General features: G+C 41.4%; 1 long non-coding RNA gene across 2 annotated transcripts; it reads right to left on the bottom strand.

Moving 5' to 3' along the window:
* Positions 1-315: 315 nt before the first annotated feature.
* On the bottom strand, positions 316-21,476 carry LOC116054301. 2 transcript variants are annotated; one of them, XR_004896240.1, is made up of 4 exons: positions 21,445-21,476; positions 5,860-5,929; positions 5,625-5,749; positions 316-638 (listed from the first exon to the last, which is right to left on the bottom strand). It is a non-coding gene; the product is annotated as an uncharacterized LOC116054301 (long non-coding RNA). The 2 variants fall into 2 exon arrangements; XR_004106039.2 differs by lacking the exon at positions 21,445-21,476 and having other exon boundaries at positions 5,860-6,608.
* Between the last annotated feature and the right edge of the window lie 544 nt (positions 21,477-22,020).

Raw genomic sequence — 22,020 nt, 5'->3', positions numbered from 1 at the left:
GGCATCAAATCAATCTTGGGCTTTGGGAAACACTAAACATTTTTTTCACCACTTTCCGACATTTTATAGACCAAAAAACTAACCGATTAATGTAGAAAATAATCGACAGATTAATCAACAAATCGTTAGTTGCAGCCCTACTGCAATCTGAGCGTGAATGTTCTTTCTAGCCTTCAGGTGTTGTGACAAATGAGCACACATCTGCTGATGACCGTGAGATGTGGTTAAAAGGTGCACACAAAGCTTGTAGGTAACAATAGTAATGAAAAGTGATCATCATCCAAAGACGGATAAAACATTGACCCTTTAAATGGTTGGAAATGTCATAAATTGTCAGATAATGTACAATTAAGCTCAATTCAATAATTCAATGACTGTCAGAGAATCAAGTGATATTACTTTATAAAGAAAAATACAAACTGATGACTTAAGTTATGATTAATCGGTTTTGTTGTGTTTTATTGTTCAGATGTTTCAGCTACGACACATTTTCTTTTGTGTATCAGAGCATGAATCTGACTAAAGCTTTGTTGTAATGATATGTTTCTTTATTGATCTCAGCCGAGAGATCCTTCTGTTCTCTTCCCTCCCCCACACAGAGGTCAGAGGTCATGGTCATGGCTTCAGCTCGGTGGTTTCTAAAAGAAGAAAAAAACAAAAAAAAACGGCTGGTCCTTACAAATAATGTCACACAACTGTTTGTAGAATGAAGTTCTTTTTCGGTAGCAATTGGCAACAGGAATATGTTTGTTGCATCTGCAGTCTCAGATATGTATTTCAACGAATCAGGCAGTAATTCATCTGTCTTCTTCCACACTTTTCTCCAGGATTACGACGTTTGTTTTGGACGTATCACAAATACGTTTCCGATCAAAGTCCACGTAGGGAGGAGGTCTGGGTGAATGGACAGATCAGACAAACCGTGTGAAAGCAAAATCTAAATTTACTTATTTTAAAGCTTTAGTGCGTAACGTTTTTATATTAATGAACGTCCGATACATTCCAGCCATTGACAAATGAGTTGCTACAAAGCTAATTAAGACTATCAGCTCCACAAAACTCTCTCTGTATTTCTCAGTATGGCTATGTTCAGAAGATTGTGGCGTCCGGTGACTTTCGTGCACGGAAACTCGAGAGATAATTACCTCTTCTGAGGAGTCCATCATGTTTTTTAATCCTCTGTGTCCTCCTGGGCTACTAACAACTGCGTGGAGGGGGGGGGGGGCGTGCGCGGTCACGGAAGGCTGTATCGTGTGGACGCGCCAACAGTGTTGTTGTCATTACTTAGAATTCCTCATGGGGGAGGCAGAAACTGCACACCATAGCTTTATTAACTTGCGTTTGTTACGTAACTTTCATTCTTAACGCTCTAACGCTGTATACATAAGTTACATAAACTATTTTAACCCAAACCACTATCTTTTCCAAAACCTAACATAGTAGTCATGTCGTGTTAGTCTACATCCACGACGTTCCACTTCTAGGATTTCTCTGTTCCCGATGGAAATTCTACCGGATTTCACTCGCCGGATGTCCGTTTCCTTCCCCTTTCTTTGTGTTGACATTCTAAACTCTGGTGGTTTATGAGGACTATGGTTAACTGCTCCTCAGATCTCTGCAGGGTAAATCCAGACAGCTAGCTAGACTATCTGTTAGAGGTGTGAATCTTCACTGGTGCCACAAGTTAATTCGATAACGATTATCCTGTCAACGATTCAATACGATTCGATATCCCGATGTATCACGATGCATCCCCTCCTCAAATTTATTATATAATGCTACACATGGTTTTCATCAACAAATTCAAGCAGTCATATATATATATATATGAAGTCCCATTTTTATTGCATCTGCTATTAAATAAGACACCTTCTGAATGTAATGGAGTCTGAACACAGCAGACAAACAGACAAAAGGGAAAAACAAAAAAAAGCAGCAAACTAAAAATGAACAAGCAACGCAATAATCAATTATTGTCTGTCACTGCATCATTGCAGAATCATCCACGTCTGCATCGCAATGCATCGATGCAATGATTAATTTCAACACCCATACTATCTGTCCAATCTGAGTTTTCTGTTGCACGACTAAAACAACTTTTGAACGTACACGTTCCACCAAAACAAGTTCCTTCCCAAGGCTATTTTGCAGAGGCACCGTGGCTCCGTACGACGCTTAGCGCCGCCCATGACGATTGTGATTGGTTTAAAGAAATTTCTCCCATCCCTGAATGCTGTGTGGACTAGCCAGACCCTCCTGCGCAGCGCTGTGGAGGAAGGTCTGGCAGTGTCTTGTTAACCACACTGCGACTGTAATCTGGGAGAAAATGTGTTTCCATTCAATTCAGTTTAGTTGTAGTATGGGAACGTAATTTTAATGCGCATGACAATACTATTTTCACCAACAAATCCACAAAATCTTGGTTGTTGAAATATTCATACTGTGTCTGACTTGTCTTTTTCTTCCAGTGTCACGCCATGTATTTGTTTTTTGTTTTTTTAACCTTTATTTATCCAGGTAAGTTGATTGAGAACAATTTCTCATTTGCAACCAACAACCTGTCACATTCACACAGTTACACATTCATACCTGCCCAGTACAACCACAGTCTGATCTGCTGGCCACTGAGCAGCTCCACTGGAGCCCTTGGGGTTAAGGGCCTTGCTCAAAGGCACCTCAGTGGTGGTAATGAGGGAGGGACACCCACCCAGATTTTATCCTGCTGGTCTGGAGATTGAACCGGCGACCTCCCAGTCCCAAGCTCGCTTCTTTAACCCCTAGGCTACCACTGCCCAAATAGGACCCTGAAAATTATTAAGAGTCCTTGAATTGTAAGCCAAAGTGAGTGTGTGCACTGTTAAATCAGAAATGCCATTAGCAACAGAGCCAGCTGAACTCTGGGTAATTCCTGTCACAGAGCATCGGGGGAAAACACATTTGGTTGTTGAACAGAGCGACTCCGACTCACTTCATATAATCAATACGAACAGAATCCCAGAGCCCCACTTCCCTCGGAGGCTCCAGCATTTACATTTTGATTCAGGTCCTGAAAGAGGAGGAGGGAGTCATCAGAAAAAAAACAGGTTAACTCTGCAGCCTTTAAACTCTCCTCCTCCTCCTCCTCCTCCTCCTCCACCCTGTCCTCCCTCCACGGTCCTGGAGATGAAGGTGCGTTTGAGCCTCCTCGCAGCCCGGCACTGGCTGCAGGAAGCGTATCAAGATGCCACGTAGCATCAGAGCCAGTTTGCCGCCGCCTCCTCCAACGAGTCCGAAGCACTTCTCTTGATCTACGGTCCTCTGATGGCTTGTCAATATATGGATCCCCCCCCCTCGTCACACTAATTCAGTGAAAAAAACCTAGTTTTCCATTAGTCTTTGCACCTCTAACATTACCCCAAGCTTCTCCACCTGTAATTATTAAAGGCAGATTCCCTGAAAGCAATCAGCCCACCGCCATTTGTATCTTTGAAATCTTAATAAGCCGAAGGCAGAGACGGGGGGAGGACGAGAAGTACTGAGAGGAGGTGAGGTGTGAGAGAGAGAGAGGGATAAGGAGAGGTGAGAAGCAGAAAGGAGAGGAGGTAGGGAGATGAGAAAAACAAAAGCATGATGAAGGGAGGAGAGAGAGAGAGGAGACAAGGTGATAGCAGAGGAGAGTAGGAGGTGAAGAGAGAGAAGGAAGATGGAGGCGAGGAGGAGATAACAGAGGAGGGAATGAAAAAGGGAGGAGGGGAAAGGAGAATCATCAAAAGAAGACTGAAGAAGAGAAGGAAAGAAAAGATGAGGTGAAGTGAGAAAAGAGGAAAGGGTGATTTAGGGAGAGAAGAGACAAGGTGATACCAAAGGAAAGAAGGAGAGGAGAGAGAGGGAAGACAGGAAGAGTGAAGGAAGAGGAGGCCAGGAAGAGTTGATGGGATAACAGGAGACAAAGTGAAAAAAGGGAGAGGAGGAAAGGGAGAAAGATGAAAGGAGAGGAGGTTAAAAGCAGTCAACAAAAGGAGGTGAGACTGAAGAAGAGAAGGAAGAAAGATAGGACAAGATGAGAAAAGAGAAATAGGACGATTAGAGGAGGAAGAGCAGAAGTTGATGAGAGAAGAAAGGAGGAGGTGAAGAGGTGAAAACAGGAGAAGAGAAAAGAGAGGTGGAAAAGAGGAGTGAAGGAAAATGAAGAGGAGTGAGAAGAGAAGGGATAAGGGAGAAAAGAAAACAAGCATGGGAGATGAGAAAAGAAAAAGATGATTTAGGGAGAGAGGAGACAAGGTGATAGCAGAGAAGAGGAGGTGAGAAGAGAGAATGAAGATGGAGGAGAGGAGGAGATAATGGCATAAGTGAAAAAGGGAGAAGAGGAAAGGAGGAAAGAAGAGAAGGTGAAAGAGAATCAACAAAAGAAGGTGAGACTGAAGTAGAGGAGAGAAAAGAACTCAAAAGAGGAGAAGGAAGAGTAAGTGAGATGAGAAAGGGACAAGGTAAGTTGTAAAGACTTAGCATAGTTAATAGGAAAACGTGATATTAGTTGTTGTCCCTCCAAACTTAGTTGGAGGGACATATTATTTTTGGACCCTCAGCTATTATCGTTTTGTTGGCAGCCCAATCCAGAAAGATTTGTTAAAACTCAAAATAATTCATGCAACTAGTTCACTCGTTATTTAAGTTCATGCAATTTTAAGCTCTTTTTACACTGTAGGAAAGAAAATGAGGATGGGAGATGAAAGAAAGAAAAAGAAAAGGCTGATTTTGCGGGGAGAGGAGATAAGGTGATAGCAGAGGAAAGAAGGAGGTGAGGAGAGAAGGAAGATGGACGAGCATGACAGGGTTCAAAGAAGATAAAGGGAAAAAGGTGAGGAAAAGGATGAAAGGAGTTGAGACTATAAAGACTGTTTCTTTAAGTTTCTGGCTGTATTTTAAAGTTTTGGAGTCAATGTACAGATGTTTGAACTGGTCTGGCCATGTTAGGAGAGACATCTAAACTACTTCAATATCCTCCGAGAATATCTTCAGAAAAATCTTAAACCTACATTGTGTAATTTTTTGAGTTGATTCTTAGCAAAAAACCCTTTATTCTTTCACAAATATGTGCTCATTCATTTCTTTCTCATTCTACTTCCACCAACTAATCAAAGTATTCTCGTAAGCGTAGAATCTGCCATTTAGAATCATTCAGAATACATACGAGCAAGTTGTTCGAATAACGGCCGCCATGTTGCACCTCTATCTTTAAAATACATTAACCAAAGAGGGACATACCTCCGTCTTTCGCGCTTTTACACTCAGTGGCACCGTCACGAATGCCAGGGGGAGATTACTCGCCAGGGAAGCGGAAAAAGAGAATTAAAACGACAACGCCACAGGCAAAGCAACAAGACCAAAGTTAATATTGGAGTGGCTAGAACAGCTGCGTGTAAACGATGGAGATACTAAGAGCTAATTTCGGGTTCGGCCACTGTAGCAGTTAAAACACGATCGGAATGGGAGGGGCTAGAAAGTAATATTCAGTTGGTTGTCATATACAATTTCACCGCTAGATGGGAGAAATTCTTACACAATGTAGCTTTAAGGTGGCAATCGATTGTATCCCTAAGAAGTTATGAAGTAATGAGTCTGTTAAAAGAAGAAATGTTACTCACCAAATGCAGCCATTCATGTCCTCAATGTCACGTTCCTTCCATATTTGCTTATTTGGTGGATTTGTGATCTCTCCTTCTGCTGTGTGATTGCTTCTTACTCACACCCAGGATGTTTTCACTGCAGCCTTAAAAGTTCTCGACACAGAACAAGGCAAATGAAAGAGGTTGTCAAAAAAGGGAATACATGTGAATTTAGTAAACACAGATGGTGATTTGTGGTTGAACTTTTACTCACAGATTACACTGGGATCAGGGACACTTCTGACTTCTGTGGTTGTTTCATTGGTCTTCAGGAAATAATGGTCCTGTGAATAAGAACAAAAAATACCTCCACCTCTGAATTGTTCTCTAACAACAATTAAGAAAGTACAGTACTATTGAAATGTAAAGCTTGAGCTGAGTCTGGAAGCACTTAAATGTCACAAAATCAAACATCCAGTGAGTATCTCAGGTGAGTTACTTCAGTATGTTTCCTTCCTCAGCTATGAGGTCTTCTTTATTCTCTTTTTCGTCCTTTGCTCTTTTGTAGTTTTTTCCTAATTTGTTGTTTCTCCGTTTTATCCTGCAGCAGACGGAGGTGAACTTTACCGAGAGCCGTTTCACACTCTCATTCTGTCAGGATGTGACTGACCAAACTTTCTAGAAAAGGTCTTTCTCTTTTATTTTGTCTTTGACTCTCTCTCTCTCTCTTTACTCTGCAGAAATGTCTGACGGAGTGCGGTCAGTGTCGGTATAGCAGCAGCACCAAATGAAAAATGAAAGCAAAGCTGCCGAAACATTTTCGATTAAAGCACTGCACTTTGCAATCTGCACAATAACCAACCCTATCGCCAGACAAGAACGTCCATATTGGACTATTCTGCAAAACTCTGGGTTACGTTCAATAATGCTTGCTAACATCCAATGCCAATGTTTTTACAATTCTTTCTACAATGTCTGCACATCATGGTTATAGCAAGTAACTCCAGAATTTTCAACTTCAACAGGAACACTGTTCTCCCTCTGACTCCTTCATTCTAAATGAATTCAACATTTAATAATCTGTTAACAAACCACAATACTTCCTGCAGATGTTTTAGGATCCACTCCTGTTAGACATTTAAAAATACTCTGTTTTGTGGAAAAAGTGTGTTCAATTACCTCATTTTATTTATTTTTTTTAAGCCGCATTTTAAGCCACAAACATTAGCAACAGCAAATGTACATGACAGGAGCAGGGCTTAATTAGGGAGCAACATTTTTAAAAGAAAAGGCAGGCCGGATGGATAATGGATGGGCAAACGACTATGTAACAGTAGCTGTAGTTCCTGTATCTTATATACAACAGCAGCCAGTCTATGGAAGTTCATTAATGACAAAACTACTGACTGAGAACAACAAATTCATTTAAAATAAATAAAGTTTACAGAGCAATGTTGATGTTTTCAGGAGCCAAACAGGAAGTGCTCCTACTTATTTAAGTGAGCTGTGGCATTTTTCTTTGCATGATATCCTTAAACTCACTCTCAGTTTTGGCAGTTTATTTTCTTAAAACGCAAAGTCAGACTGAGAAAAATGCATTGATTTGACCTGGAAGTGAAGCATTAACATATTGGATCCTGCCTGGAAGTGACATCACAATGATCCTTTGGGTTTATAGACATAAATGTGTAATAAGTATGACCATGGACTGATATGTGTGTGTGTGTGTGTGTGTGTGTGTGTGTGTGTGTGTGTGTGTGTGTGTGTGTGTGTGTGTCCTGACGAGACATGTCTGTAAAATCTTTACACGTTCTCACGTGCTCTGAACTTCCAAACATCTGAAACATCTTTTAACTTTCATATTATTCTGGTTCTAGTTTGGTAGCGTCACAATTATTTCTCGCTTCAACTATCCGAGATCTTATTCCTTTTTTTCTGACTTTGCTGCCTCTCCATCTGGAGAGAGATGAACTTTACCGAGTGTCCTTTCACATCCTCATCTTGTCAGGACGGAGAGAGAAAACTTTGATGGAAAAGGTCTCTCTTTCTCTCTGTCGGCCTTCTGAGAAACGAGGCCTTCACCCCGTTTATTGCTGAGCTGCGGCGTTTTCTAGCACCGGGCCCCCCGACAGGAAAAGTGTCAGACCAGTTTCTGACGTGAATTTGCATCCCTCAATGACGGCTGACAGCCCTGAAAGGCCAGGAGAAAACCGGCGCATCGATCGGCTCGTGGAAACTATTCAAAGAAACAGATGAGCTGAAGGAGCAGAGAGGTTCTCATACCTCCCCTCCATCCCTCCTCCCCTCCCCCCCTGCAAACCGCCACTTGCTTTAAAGAACAGAACTTCATTAAATCGTGCCACTCGGTGTTTGTATCACGGTGTGGAGGGGGAGTTGGTGATGTGTTGAAGGATCAGAGCTTCGCCACAGAAGAGCTATTAACTCTGCTCCGCCATCAGTTCTGTTCTCCTGCATACCAAAGCAGCAGGTTGTCACGGTGCGTTCCCACGACGACACAACACCGGGAACACTGCCAGGTAATGAGGGAGCACACGCACACACGCGCGCACAGGCACACGCACACACGTACACATTCAATGAAGAGCACATACACATAAACACACACATACAGAGTATACACACAAGTATACACACAAAGTCCTGTAAAAAGCAAAAGGAACGCACACACATACCAGTGGTGAACAAAGTACTGAGATCTTTTACTTCAATGAAAGTGGTAATAGTGTTAAAATCCTGCATTCAAAATTTTACCTAAGTAAAAGTAAAAAAATATAAGTTAAATAGTAATAGTTATTAGCATGTACTTAGAGTAACAGTAGAGTTATATAAGTTATATAATATAAATGTAAGACTGAATATGAACCCTGTATATATACACACATACACACACACACACACACACACACACACACAAGCTTGGTTGGTCTGCCAGAGCCAGCTGTGCTCTCTCACTCTTCAATTAATTCTCTCTGCTGCTTTGACCTTTTCCTCCGACAGAAACAAAGAAACTGGAGGCTGCAATGCTACACACACACACGCATGCATACGTACACACACACGCACGTACCCACGCACGCACACCCACAAACGCGCGCACACCCACAAACGCGCGCACACACACACGCACACGCACACGCGCGCACACACACACACACACACACACACACACACACACACACACACACACACACACACACACACACTCACACACAGCTACAGAAGCACATAAGTGCACACATGCTGCCAACCGATTACTTTTTGCAGACATCTTTGAACTTTATTCAAATAAAACGTGGAAAACATCCTACTGACACCTACAAGCATGACAAACGGGGAACAGGTAGACATTACTTTGTTTAAAGAGGTCATAATGCAGAAAACTTAGACACCTCTGGTGTCTGTTTCTTGTCGACAGTTTTGCCACGATCAGCCAAAACTTCTTCATGAAATTTCCTGACTACATTCCTGCTCTGCAGTGAATGAACCCTTCAAATTTGACATTTTAAGAGCCACAAAATATATTAAAATAAATTATATGGTAAAGAATTAGAGCTGGGTATCTATGCCTTTAGGGAACCGAAATAACCCAGTATCGAGTAGTATCGAGAGTAGTATTTGTACTCAGATCTAGAAAGAAATGGCTATTTCTATGGTTTTGCTCACAGCCAATCACCGCACACATTTTTTTAAATTAATGTAACATGTGATACAACCCATACAGTTGGATACAGACGGAGTTGGCAGTTCAGTGTGCCGAGATGCTTCCATTCACATGATGGGTATGGAAGGAAATATTTTATTGGTATTAGTATCACTTTAAGGGTACTGGTATCATAATTTTTTTAATATACCCAGCCCTGTAAAGATCGTTAAAAACGTTTGCAACTGAGTCACAGAATTTGGTGTAACATCACCATTGGCTGTGGAAACCGTTACGACAATGTAGGCTACTGAAAGGATCCTTACCTGTGGTTTAAGGTTTAGTGGACCAAAAAGTAGCCTGCAGAAGTCTTCGGCTGCCTCCATCGGTCATGTGACCATCGCTCTAAAGATTGTAGGGGCCCTCAGGAGTCTCCCGCCAAGAGTCAGGACAGCACAGACCACAAAGCTTTAACGCTTCACATTTTTTTGTCATTTCTCTTGAGGATTTGAGCACATGAATGGAAATATGTTTATTAGCTAACAGGGGTGTAATTCAAGTTTTATAACAAAACAATATTGTATTGTTTATTGATTGGACAACGATATGATATTTGCTGATATCACAAAGTCTGCCACGGTACAATTTTGATTCAGTTCAGGGGCGATCGAGAGGCTATCAAGAGCCCATTTGACACAATCAGTTACATTTATATCAACTCCCATAAAGCAACTAAAATATGATATGGCAATTGCATTACTCAGCTCTTCTGGACATTTAAATTCTCTTTAATACAATTAATAAATATATAGTGGGAAATTTAAAATAAAGGTTAACCTTAAAGATGATATGTATCATCAATGATATTGGATCGTTGATCACTGAATTGATCCCGATCTATGTATCGTTACATTTTTTCTTTAAATGAGAGTCCCAAATCAGAATAACCATTAAGAAGAAAGAGAAACTTACCTCCAACTGTATTTTTTTCTTTGCATCTCCACAGCAGAGCTCAAACTTAGCAGATTTGTGTTTTTGCTTGTTAAAACAACCCAATTTGTCCTAAAGTCAGGTTGGAGTTTGTTAGCTTCCAGGCTCACCGCCAGGTACGGCAACACATCAGATTCTGCCTCTTAACTATAAAAAAAGTATTCTCACTTTTATTGATCTCTGATTCAAAAAAGGCCACTTAAAAGTCTGAATAAAAACAACTATTTCCTCTGGTCTGACTATGTCCAGACAGACAATCAAAACGAGTCAGCCAGTCAGCTATATATTTGTTTGTTCTTTTCTATATGTGTTCTTTATATCAGAGATCTTCAACAGGGGGTCTGTGATCCCTAAGGGGTCCTAAGAGTCACTGCATGGGTGCTACCAAATTATTGTTATTTTTTTTCCCTAAAAATTAAAATACGTAGGAAAATATACATTAACAGGAATCTAACATAGTATTAGCGACGGTAAATCGGCCTATTTGTAAAAAACAACAGCCTCAATAACAGTGATGATATACTGGCCTATAGGTAAGTAGTCATTATGGTAGCCATCCACAGATACAAGTAAGACTATGGATTGACTGTGCCTTCCACATGTATGTTTGACATTGAAACATGATGATATATGAAAATGTAATGTAAATTATTATTATTTTAATAGCTTAGTATCATAGCGCACCATGAAAAGATATGTATATGCTTTAGGCCACCATACACGTTATTGTAGGCCCAGTATATTATGCAACTCAATTTTATACAATATGTAGTGGGGGTTTCCCTGTAGAGGGTGACACGGGAATCAATTGTCGCTCCCATTCCATCCCGAGCCCACGAAAATACTCCTCGGGAATTTAGGCTACACTATACATGCATTACCTGCAGGCCTAGGCGATTTCATTACGTAATTCCTAACGGAGCTCTTTCTAAAACGAAATGCCTGGAAATCTTTGGGCGCACTCACGGCATTGCAGCGTCATTTTTTTATTTAATCTCCAGCTCCGTCCTGCTCCCGTTGATTTCTATGCTCTATTCCGTCCCTATCACGTTACCAACAGTGAAAGAAAACCCTTGCGAGGACTCATAAACTGGAAGTCAGTTTATTTAGGGTAATGTACATTTTTAGGAGACAGGGCTGCTCAAGGGGTTCATCCTCTAAATTAAATTTGAAATTAAATGTAGACCAAAGTGGACCAACCAACTGATTTTGCCATTCATGGAGCCACACTGCTGCTAGCGTGGCTAAAAACCCTGTGACATATGTTGTCATTAACAATTTATGATAAAATGATGATCATTATGTGAATATTAAAATGTGATTTCAGTACCACACTCTTTAGTTAAAGCATACTTTTATTATTAAGGTGTTTATAGTACATCCTTAAAAGGCCACATGCTGCCATTAAACTTGGCCCATTATTTTTTTACAGTGCAGTCTTTCAGCCAGTCAGTCAGCAGCTGTGCAGCGCTGTCACACTTCATCAAAGCTCCATCACCAATGATAATGTGACCTGGCCGACTCAGCACCGCCACTCCCTGCTGCCCAGAATATTGGCAAGTGTCAGATAGCCAATAGATTTATGTATGCAAATCAGCCCGATCAATACCGTCTGCCACGGCCCGAGATCTACAACCACGCCACATCGCCTGGAATATTTCCTGTCAGATAAAATCCAGTGGCAGAGCAGACGGCGGAGGCCGGAAAAAAAAAAAACTTAATATGAAAGGAAAAATGATTTGGAGAAGAAGGAAGGAGGAGAGGAAAAGTGGAGATATGATGAAGAAGGTTCGCTGTCAATGAGACGGCAGACGGCCAATCATCCGAGAGAATAAATCAGTGCAGGCCTGTCATTGGAGGAGGGAAGAGCAGCGAGAAGCCAGTAGACATGAGGAGGTTTTACTGGGTCACAGTACAAAGATATCTACTTCATGTCAAAATACTCAAATAGTTTTTCTTTTTACAGGGATCAGGTGTCACATACTGTACACGTTTGTAGTTCTCCAAACGTTCCAGAGAAGGAGGCTAATTTCTGTTTCATATGGGACGTAGAATAAAAAGATTCAAATTGTATGCAAGTGTTCTTAAATGTGACTTGATATGAGACTAACAGTGAGTCTCTAACGCTATCCCAGAAATGTACAGGGAGGAAAGAAAAAATTGCATTCATTCAAAGTATTTTATGGGATATGATATTTCCTATTTTTATGAATTCAAAATCTAGTCTTTTAAGTGAATTACAGTTTAAAGTAAAATCATTTTAGATAACCTCATTATTTTTATTCAGAAAGTATTTTTTTTGTTAGTTATCCTAATTGTTATCAGACTGGAATAGTCTGACATACTTACATGGCAAGAATCTACAAAAAAAAGGGATTTTAATTTATTTTAAATAAAAGATGATAGGCCTGTAAAAATAATTATGAAACATAAGTGTTAACATGCTGCTTTGCAGTAACAATGATTTGCCTTTTTTCTTGTCAAATTGTTATATATTTAATTTACATACAGTTTTGTACATCATATGTATAGTTTTAATAACTTTATTTGTGTTTAGTAAAATGCTGATGTTGTAACTATATAAGTCGTGTAATCATTGTAACAATATTCTACAGTAAATGATGAAAAATAAATGTGTTACTTTTTCTGTATGAATGTGTAAATTTAGTAACTGAACAAACATTAACATCATAGCCTCTAATTTATATAATCTATAGTCTTGATCTGTGAAACGTTTCCTTAGTTGGGGATTTTGAAGGCAACCTTTCAAATCTTCTATTCTTAAGTTATGAAAATGAAAATAATATGAATAATTAGGCTACAGATAAACAAACTTGATGTGAACCAAAGCGTCGATAATACTTTTAATTAAAGTTCATCCTGGCCTTAACATTGAACATACTTTATATTTTTTGCAAATTCTGCATTCAGCCTGGTCCTACCAGACTCTGGTACATTTCATTAGTACAGAGAGTCTGGCCTCTCTCCATTAACAAGTGTTAACTTCCTTGAAGGCGGGTACTCTGTTGAAGTTTAAAACTATTGGAGCTGCCCAGAGCCACTCTGGATCTGTCATAACCAATCGCTAACGTTTGGTCGTGACGTCGGAGTGAGCTGGAAAATCTAACTTTTCCCGAACCCCGTGGGGAGGAGGGCCACAACATCATGGTTACCAACAAATCTCAGCAAAGACTGTTCTTGCTCGGGCTTTAACTTCTGGATATTCGGCAGCGTTGCCACAACGGACCGAATGGCTTCGCTCACATCTTTCTCCACCGCCATTACGGAACTACAACTCAAATTAGCGCACAGCCTTATATTATTTGGCCAGAGAAAACCCAAGAATATACCGCAAACCCAGACGGTGTGCTGAAGGAAAAGGAAAATTGAGACCCATTCAGCCTCTATATTCTTATGCAACAGTTATTTTGTATGTATATATTTGTTTTTCTGTATTTATTGTTCATTTCCTATTAATGTTTAATATGTGTGTTTGTTTGTTTATGTATGCACCTTTCACCAAGGCAAATTCCAAAGAAGTTTTTAGGTTTAAGGTTTTGTCATTTTATTACTGTGATTATGATGCTGCAGAGCATTTCAGGTGAGTTATCATAGGAGAATCTTTCATTTTAAGATAAGAGCTCCGGTGTTGATTTGAACAGACCTGCTCCTCCATCACCTCCTCCTCCACCCTCCAGGAAAAGGCCAGACTAAGCACAAGGAGAAGGGTGGGGTGGGGAGGAGTGGAGGGGGCATGTCGGTCGCCTGTCGGCATGGCAGCAGCTGCCGTGTCACCGCCTCCCCCGTGGGAACCGCCCGTCAAACGGAAAGGTTGTGCCACATCTGCATAATCATTACCGCAGCGACAGAAAGTCATTCTGGGAAACAATCAATGTTGTTTTAAGGGGTGTTAAAAAAAAACAAAAAGACAGAAAAAAAAGGGTTGAAGTGTCTTAAAGAAGATCAAGTGTCTCAGCCGGAGGAACGGCAGCGCTGGCAGTTTTACCGGAAGCTACAGAGCGCCTCGGAGGTGTTTAGAGACACACACTTGGGAGCTGTTTTTCAGTAAAACACGCAGAGTGAATCAGCGGTGAGCTCTGCCAACACACTGAGGAAATACTTCAGTTATCTACCAGCTTCTACAATACCTACAATATCTGAGCATTTATTCAACATTAATTATCATGCTACAAGTCACCGGGCAAATAACTTTTATGGAAATGAACGATTCTATTACAGATTCCAATCTACTGCGTTCTATGTTGTAAATTTTATTCTCTCTATGGCGACTGCTGACCGGTCACGTGGCGAAATTTTGCCATCCGGACACATGGCCGCGAAGTACAGCAGCCGTTGCAGTTAAGTTTAGCCGTCAAAAGGGGACCGTCATGCGGCGACTACGGTTAAGTTTACACACCAAAATGACTAGTTTTGCTAACGTAGATCTTCGCGGTCTATTCAGCGCAGTGGTGGAAGAAGTATTCAGATCCTTTACTTAAGTAATAGTACTTATACCACACTGTAATAATACTCTGTTCAGCCTGTTCTCATGGACCGTTCGTTCAAAAAGCTACGAAAAGTGAAGCACTGTAATTTATAAGCATTCCACATTTTTTTTTTGCTGTATTCACTACATTGACGGCCGATGTATGGGAACACGGCTGGCCGCGTAGGGAGGAAGTTGGGGAGGATGGTTGGGCATTAAATAACAGGACTTTCAAGCCAGAGAGTGTAGTACGCTTCCCAGGGGGAACTAAAGAGTTTCACCCAGGAAATAGTGTGTTCCTTAGGAGTGTTTTAATCCAAACCACAATCTTTTTCCAAATCTTAACTAGTCTTTTTGGTGCCTAATCTTAACTATCATCGCGGAAAAATGCTCGTATTTTGTGGACTTAATTTAACCGTAATCTCCGCGAAATGAGCGGCAGCTCACAGTGCTCTGTACCCGGATCAAAGTCACCCATTTTCGGCTAAACATATCTACTAGCTGCTGCTGATACGACAAGCTGTGACGGAGGTCTGCAGCCGGCGTCTCGAAGCTCTGTAGCGGCTTAAACAACTAACACCTGCCGCTCGGCGTCATTGGAGCTCGTAGCCAGCCGGCGTCATGTGACCACGTCTCCTAATTCGTTGTGTGCTAAATGCTGTAGTCTTTAATTGTTATGTTCTTACTACACATGTATGTTTAAAAAAAGAAAATAAAAGAAGGAGATTAGAAGCAAAGAAGTGATGAGTCAAGAAGGAATGGAGACAAAAAGGAGGAGAGAGAAAAAGAGTTAAGGAGAAGAAGAAGATAATAAGATGTGGAGGAAAAGAAGGTAAGGCGAGGAGGAGTGAGTTAAAGAAAACAAAGAGGAGGAGCAGAAAAAAAACAGATCAGTGACAACGGAGAGGAGATGAAGAGAGGAGACAAAAAGGAGGAAGATGAAAGAAGAGAGAAAGAATTGAAAAGGAGACAAGAGGTAAAGGATGGTGATGAAGAAGCAAAGGAAAGGAGTTGGAAAAAAAGAGGAGGGAAGGAGGAGAAAGAAGAGGAGAGAGAGAGGGTCCTCCTCTATCAGCAGATAAGAGGCAGAAATGGATGAATCCTATTGGCCGGCGAGCCTCTTCCAGCCGCTTATCTCCTCGCCTTCGTGAACTCAGGACACATTTCATAGAAATTTGCGAAATCAGGAAAGCTGGGTATCGTGTCATCTATCACTGGGCGACACCGGCCCATACATCCTCCGGCTTCACAATAAAAGCCACTATTGACACTTTTTTTTGTTTAGGGTTTCTTAACAATTATGTGCTGCAGCAGCTACAAAGCAGCTTTGGGTTTCTTGTTTGATGTTTTCAAGGTTAAACTTGGGATGAATTCAAGTCTTCCAGATGGCTTTAAAAACTAAAAAAAATGGTCCATTAAGACAAGTGCAGCATATTTCTAATTCACTTAAATTAATTCAATTTCACTTCAAGCAAAGTCAGCCTTGACTATTTTTAACTTCTACTTCTGTCCCCGGCTGTAAAACACCCTCTCGCTGGGGACAAAGTAAGCTGGTACTAGTCGGGAGCCAGGATAAGAATACTTTGACTCAGAAGTCTTCCGACCTAGCCTGGTCCTACCAGACTCTGGTACATTTCATTTGTACAGAGAGTCTGGCCACTCTCCATTGACAAGTGTTAACTTCCTTACTCTGTTGAAGTTTAAAACTATTGGTTCTACCCAGAGCCACTCTGGATCTGCCATAACCAATCGCTAACGTTTGGTCGTGACGTCGGCTTAGCATCGCTAGCGTTCGCCTGAGCCAACTCCTTCACCACTAATGGAGCGAGCTGGAAAATCAAACTTTTCCCGAACACCGTGGGGAGGAGAGCCACAACATCATGGCCACCAACAAAACTCAACAAAGAATGTTCTTGCTCGGGCTTTAACTTCTGGATATTTGGCATCGTTGCCACAACGGACTGAATGGCTTCGCTCACATCTTTCTCCGCCGCCATTACAGATCTACAACTCAAACTAGCCACTCCCTCTGTTCGCTGATTGGACCGCCAAAGATTTGGCCGGAGAAAACCCAAGAATATACCGCAAACCCAGACAGTGTGCTGAAGGAAAATGAAAATTGAGCAGGAATATCCAGGGAAATGGCGTCCTTGTCTCCATCATTGGTTCCATGGATTTCAGGATCATGGTTTTTAGAGGTAGAATCATTGAAACCAACGGTAAATTTTCATTGTTATTTTGAGAGTTTTCAGAGGTTTAAGGACCTCGGTCACATCCTGGTCAGACACAAGAACAATGCCTTCGTTCTTGAGCGCTTTTTCCACGTTCCAATTAATGCTCCATCATGTCGTAACTGGAGTTCCAGCGAGTTGGGATGTCATGACTGAGGGTGTGTTTTGGTCAGTTCAGCATCACATTGCTTGTTCTCCAAAATGTGTGCAGCAGTTCATCTGCGGTGGAGTCAGGGGAACTTGTCTGAAAGCTGTGTCTGTGATGCTAAATTAATAATGTGCACACTTGTGGACCCAGTCCAACTTCACGGAGAGCATTGACAGTGTTTTTTGTCAGTTATGACTGCAATACTTGTCCCTGGCTTTTTCAATTACCACTCTGATACTTACCTCCTTTAGTTCCTCTGCCAGATGTGTGCTTGTATGCTCTTCTTAAACGGGGCGAGTTTGCAGGACCGGAATTTTCATTTCCCACTTGAGAGTGATGTTGTGGGCCGTCACTGTTAAGTAGTTCTCAGTAGCCCTACAGGTTCATCCATCGGTGGAGAGCTCAAGTGCCGGGGCATTTGATAATTCCTGAACAACTGCAGCTTGTGATCGTTTATACAGGGCACGCACAACAGACTTATTGTGAAGCATTAGTTATTGCTTTCGGCACGGTTCGAATCTGAAGTGATAGGCTCCTTCAACACTGTGGGGAGGACTCTGCCAAACAGGAAGGGGTTTTCAACTGCACTGTTTGTTGTCCAATATGCCCTAAACTTCTCAGGCTTGATAAGGGTCCTGGCCTGAGGACATTAACATACCAATATTGAGTTATAGTCATAGCGCCTCCTACTGACAACAGGAAGTTACAGTCGTTATACTTTGATGTCCTCTACCTAGTGGGTTGACCAGATCCATGTCAAAAGTGTTCAGAAAAGCCTGAAGACCTTGAGGATGCTTCATTTTTAAGATTGCGATTTTTTTGTTGAAGGGCGTGGCTGTGGCAGCTTGGCAAATTTGATGTTATGTCATGAAACGGGAAGTTGTTGTAGCTTGAATGTACATTGTCCAATCTGCCCTAAACTTCTCAGGCTTAATAAGGGTCCTGGCCTGAGGACATCTACATGGTTCTCGGGTTTGGGAGTGGAAAATTGGCTCTATAGTGGCCCCCTAACAGTTTTTAAAGTTAAAGCTCCCTCCCTTAAAGCAACACCAAAGCACTTTTCCTCTTCGGTCCCCCTACAGGTTGGAAGCAGAATTGTCCATTACCGTTCTCATTCAAACTACAAATCCGCTACCCGATCTGGCAAACTTGCATAGTGCGGTTATAGCCGATAGAGGTCCGCAAAGCGAATGCAGAAGTGCCGTTCACCCTGCTACAAGTTGATGAACCACTGAATCAATTTTGGAAACATTATTTTAAGGTACAAAAGAATCTTTGGTGTTATAAGGACTCGCCCTTATAAGTATGTTTTTGTCATGTTCCACTATTCGACACATGCGGGTGATGCCATCGTAAATGAGTGGAGTGTTTCCACAGACGCACTTTTAGTTGAAGAATATACAGTTTACGTCCACTCTACTAATCTTTTAGTAGAGTGTAGTAGATTATGCTTATTTTTACAATTACATTAGTGCCGTAGAAATGACGGGAGCAAAGCAGAAAGTAATGTGACGAAGTACTGTATAAGAGCGCCAAATTCCACATAAGGAGGTAGGTTGGGGAATGGGGGGATGGGTCAAACAAAAACTGGACTTTTACCCCGAAAACTGGGGTTTGTGTCCTTTTTGACCATACAAGTACGTTTCTATTTGAACTAATTGAGCTACGTCCCGTTCTGCATCACATGCTTAACATGAAGTTTCTCTCACCTCTGTAGTTTCTGGTGAGCCCAAGTGGGATTGACACCATTTGTTGATTTTAATTTAAAAGTAATTTATTCACAGTAAGTTTGTATGTCATTCAGTGTACAAGTAGGCATGATACGGTGCATGTTCCGAGCATTTTTCACATATCTGTCTGTGAGTATTTTGTGTTATTGTGTAACCAGTAAAGTTTGAATTAAGATCTGTGTGTGTGTGTGTGTGTGTGTGTGTGTGTGTGTGTGTGTGTGTGTGTGTGTGTGTGTGTGTGTGTGTGTGTGTGTGTGTGTGTGTGTGTCAGCCTTGTGCATGACAAACTGGTCCAATTTCAGGCGTGTCGCGGCGGCTGGCTGATATTTGTCTCACTGGCGTTGGCGTTGCTGTTGTTGCGGCCCTTCCTCCTCCTCCTCTTTTTAGTTTCCCCTCAGATTTGAATCGGCAGGGGGGGGCTGCGGTCTGTTCCCCCTCTGACAGCGCAGAAATAATTACAGTACAACCTTCCCCCCTCGCTCGCTGTTATATTAGCCCTCTTATCAGGCTGCTGAGGGGGGTAGTTGATCAACTAAGGTCACTGTATCCTGACCACAGCACAACAGCTACACCGCCATTTGGAGATATGATAAATAAAAGCCGGGGGTTACGCTGCAACAACACTGTTATCTGCTACAGAGTGCTTTTTGTTTCATTCTCTTCCCTCCCTGCACCTCGTCTGTGTTTGTGTCTCCGGAGAATAGAGGAGAAAGTTAAAGTAGCCGATGGAGAAAATATGGAAACCTAAGAGTGTCTGCGTGATTTGGCGCAATAATAAATTCTTCTGCATAATTGTGAAGCTTAAAGCAGATGATATGTTTTATTTCCCAACTCCGCAGTGATAGCGTGAGAGGTTAGGGGGGGCTGGCTGTGGTTGTAAATGCGACTACATTATTCTAAAAGCAGGTCGGAGACAGTCGCGCTGGTGTGAGCGGAGATAATAGATGCACCTACATTATCCTGAAGTGGCGGGGAAATTGAGGGGTTAGGAGGGTGAGCAGAACAGATGTGCCTACATTATTCTAAAGCCAGATTGGTAGCGACGGGGGGGTTGAGACGGAAGGTGTAAAAATAAATACATCTCCATTATTCTGGAGTCATGTGAGAGCGAGAGGTTAGAGTGAGCGAGGAAAACAAATGCAGATGCATTATTCTGGAGTCAAAGTGAAAATTTTAGAGGTGGAGGTGAAGCTGGAAAAGTGGATGCACCATTACTCTTCGGTTTAAGTGATAGTGAGAGGTTAAGGATGCAGGTTTACCTACATTATTCTTAACCTGAAAGGAGGACCACAGTATATCTTGTAGGGAAAGTCATATGAAGAGGGGAGGATTTAGAGGGTGAACTACAGCCTAATATATTAGAGCAACGGCTACAAGGACTGTCACCTTTTATTCAAAGTTCATGGGAAAAAATGCAATATTCAATCTTGACTGAAGAAAAATCTTGTTATCCAGCAGGGGGCATCTGTGAAATGCACTGTCACATTATAACGCTTGCCTTGTTAGTAAATAAAACCATTTGTATTATGGTTTTTATATGTATCGCTTTTCTAGTCGTAACGACTACTCAAAGCGCTTTTACATAGTACAGGAACGATTCACACACATTCACACACTGTGGCCGAGGCTGCCGTACAAGGTGCCACCTGCTCATCAGATAAACACACACACACATTTATACTCAACTCGGGCAACTCCGGGGTTGTCTTGCCCAAGGACTGCATGGGACTAGACAGGGCCAGGGTTTGAACTACCAACCTTCTGATTGGCAGGTGACCGCTCTACCACTGAGCCACAGACGCCCCTTTATTAAAGCAAAACAGAGGAAACTTGTAGGCCTCGCAGAACAGATAATCATGATTCCAAACAATCTAAGTAATATGAAGAAACATTTTGGATTCGATTTGGATTTGGATACAGTAGATTGAAAAATCATGATAAAAATAAGGCTGTTTGCTGAATTTAAGAAACCCAACTGTCCTACAGTCACGTTACAACAACAGATATGGGGAGTCATCTGTTAGCAGAGGAGGAAGTGCCAAGGAAGGGAAACACATTCTACAAATTAACCTTAATTCTAACTACTCACGTGTTAGTTATCATTTGTTCAAACTCAATTTTTCTTTCATGAAAAAAAAAAAACGAGTTAATGGTTAATAATTTGCTAGGTGTTTGTTAACACTTCAAACGTGATACCTACAGTATTTGTCAAGGTTTCTGTAACTCCCACTTCTTTCCAGTGGTTGTTAGGGGTTGCTCACGTGTTTGAGGTGGTTGCTAAGTGATTGCTACAGTGTTACTGGTTGGTTGCTATGTACATTGTGGCTACAGTGTTCGTTGTGGTTGCTAACTTGTTACTATGGTGTCGTAGGTGGTTGATTAACGTTACTTATCAATAGCTTGGCAATCAAACAGTTACTAAATAAAAAAAAAAAAAAAAGAAGAATTCATGCTTTAAAATATTGTTAAAATATATATACGATGTATATTTTGCAAATGATTTTACTCAATCATTATTTGACTTTCACACATTTAAAAATTATGACAAATCTGGAAACTGTAAAAATTACCAAATGAATTCAGTCGGCAATACTTAAACAAGATAACACTTACCTCAAATGGCAACGTCTCAACTGGTGATGCTGCAATGTGAAAAACAAAACAAACAGTGACAGAAACATGAAAAAAGATGACGAAGAGCAGTTTGTTCAGAGCTTCAATTGGGGATAATTCTCTTTCTCTCTCTCGGACTAAATATTGCTTTCGAGTGTCTTCATAAAATCAGATGTGATTTTGTTCCGTCTTTCACAGAAACCTGCAGAGTGATTATGACAGCTAGTCGATCCTGTGACAGCCACAAGGCAAAGTAACGTACAGCCCATTTTCTGACAGCGCTCTGCTTATATTCGCAGTGTGTGTGTGTGTGTCTGTGTGTGCACGGTATATGCAGAGCGGAAGCCTCCTGACAGTCTGTGTGAATCTCAAGCTCACACAACACACGTGAGTACAATGACAGAGGACCGGAAAGGTACGCAGCTCAGGTTGGCTGCCTGTAGGCAAAGTTGTGCATATCATGAGGGTAACTACGCTTCTTGAACACCTCTGTACATCAGCAGTGAGCATTAAAGAGAGCAACATTTTTTTTTAGCACAAATGAGCCAAAACAAAATACAGATGAGTATTTTATCC

This window comes from Sander lucioperca, chromosome 2, assembly GCF_008315115.2.
Source record: "Sander lucioperca isolate FBNREF2018 chromosome 2, SLUC_FBN_1.2, whole genome shotgun sequence".
NCBI lineage: Eukaryota > Metazoa > Chordata > Actinopteri > Perciformes > Percidae > Sander > Sander lucioperca.
The sequence above is the reverse complement of the archived record's forward strand: the minus strand, read 5'-3'. Positions and strand labels throughout refer to the sequence as shown.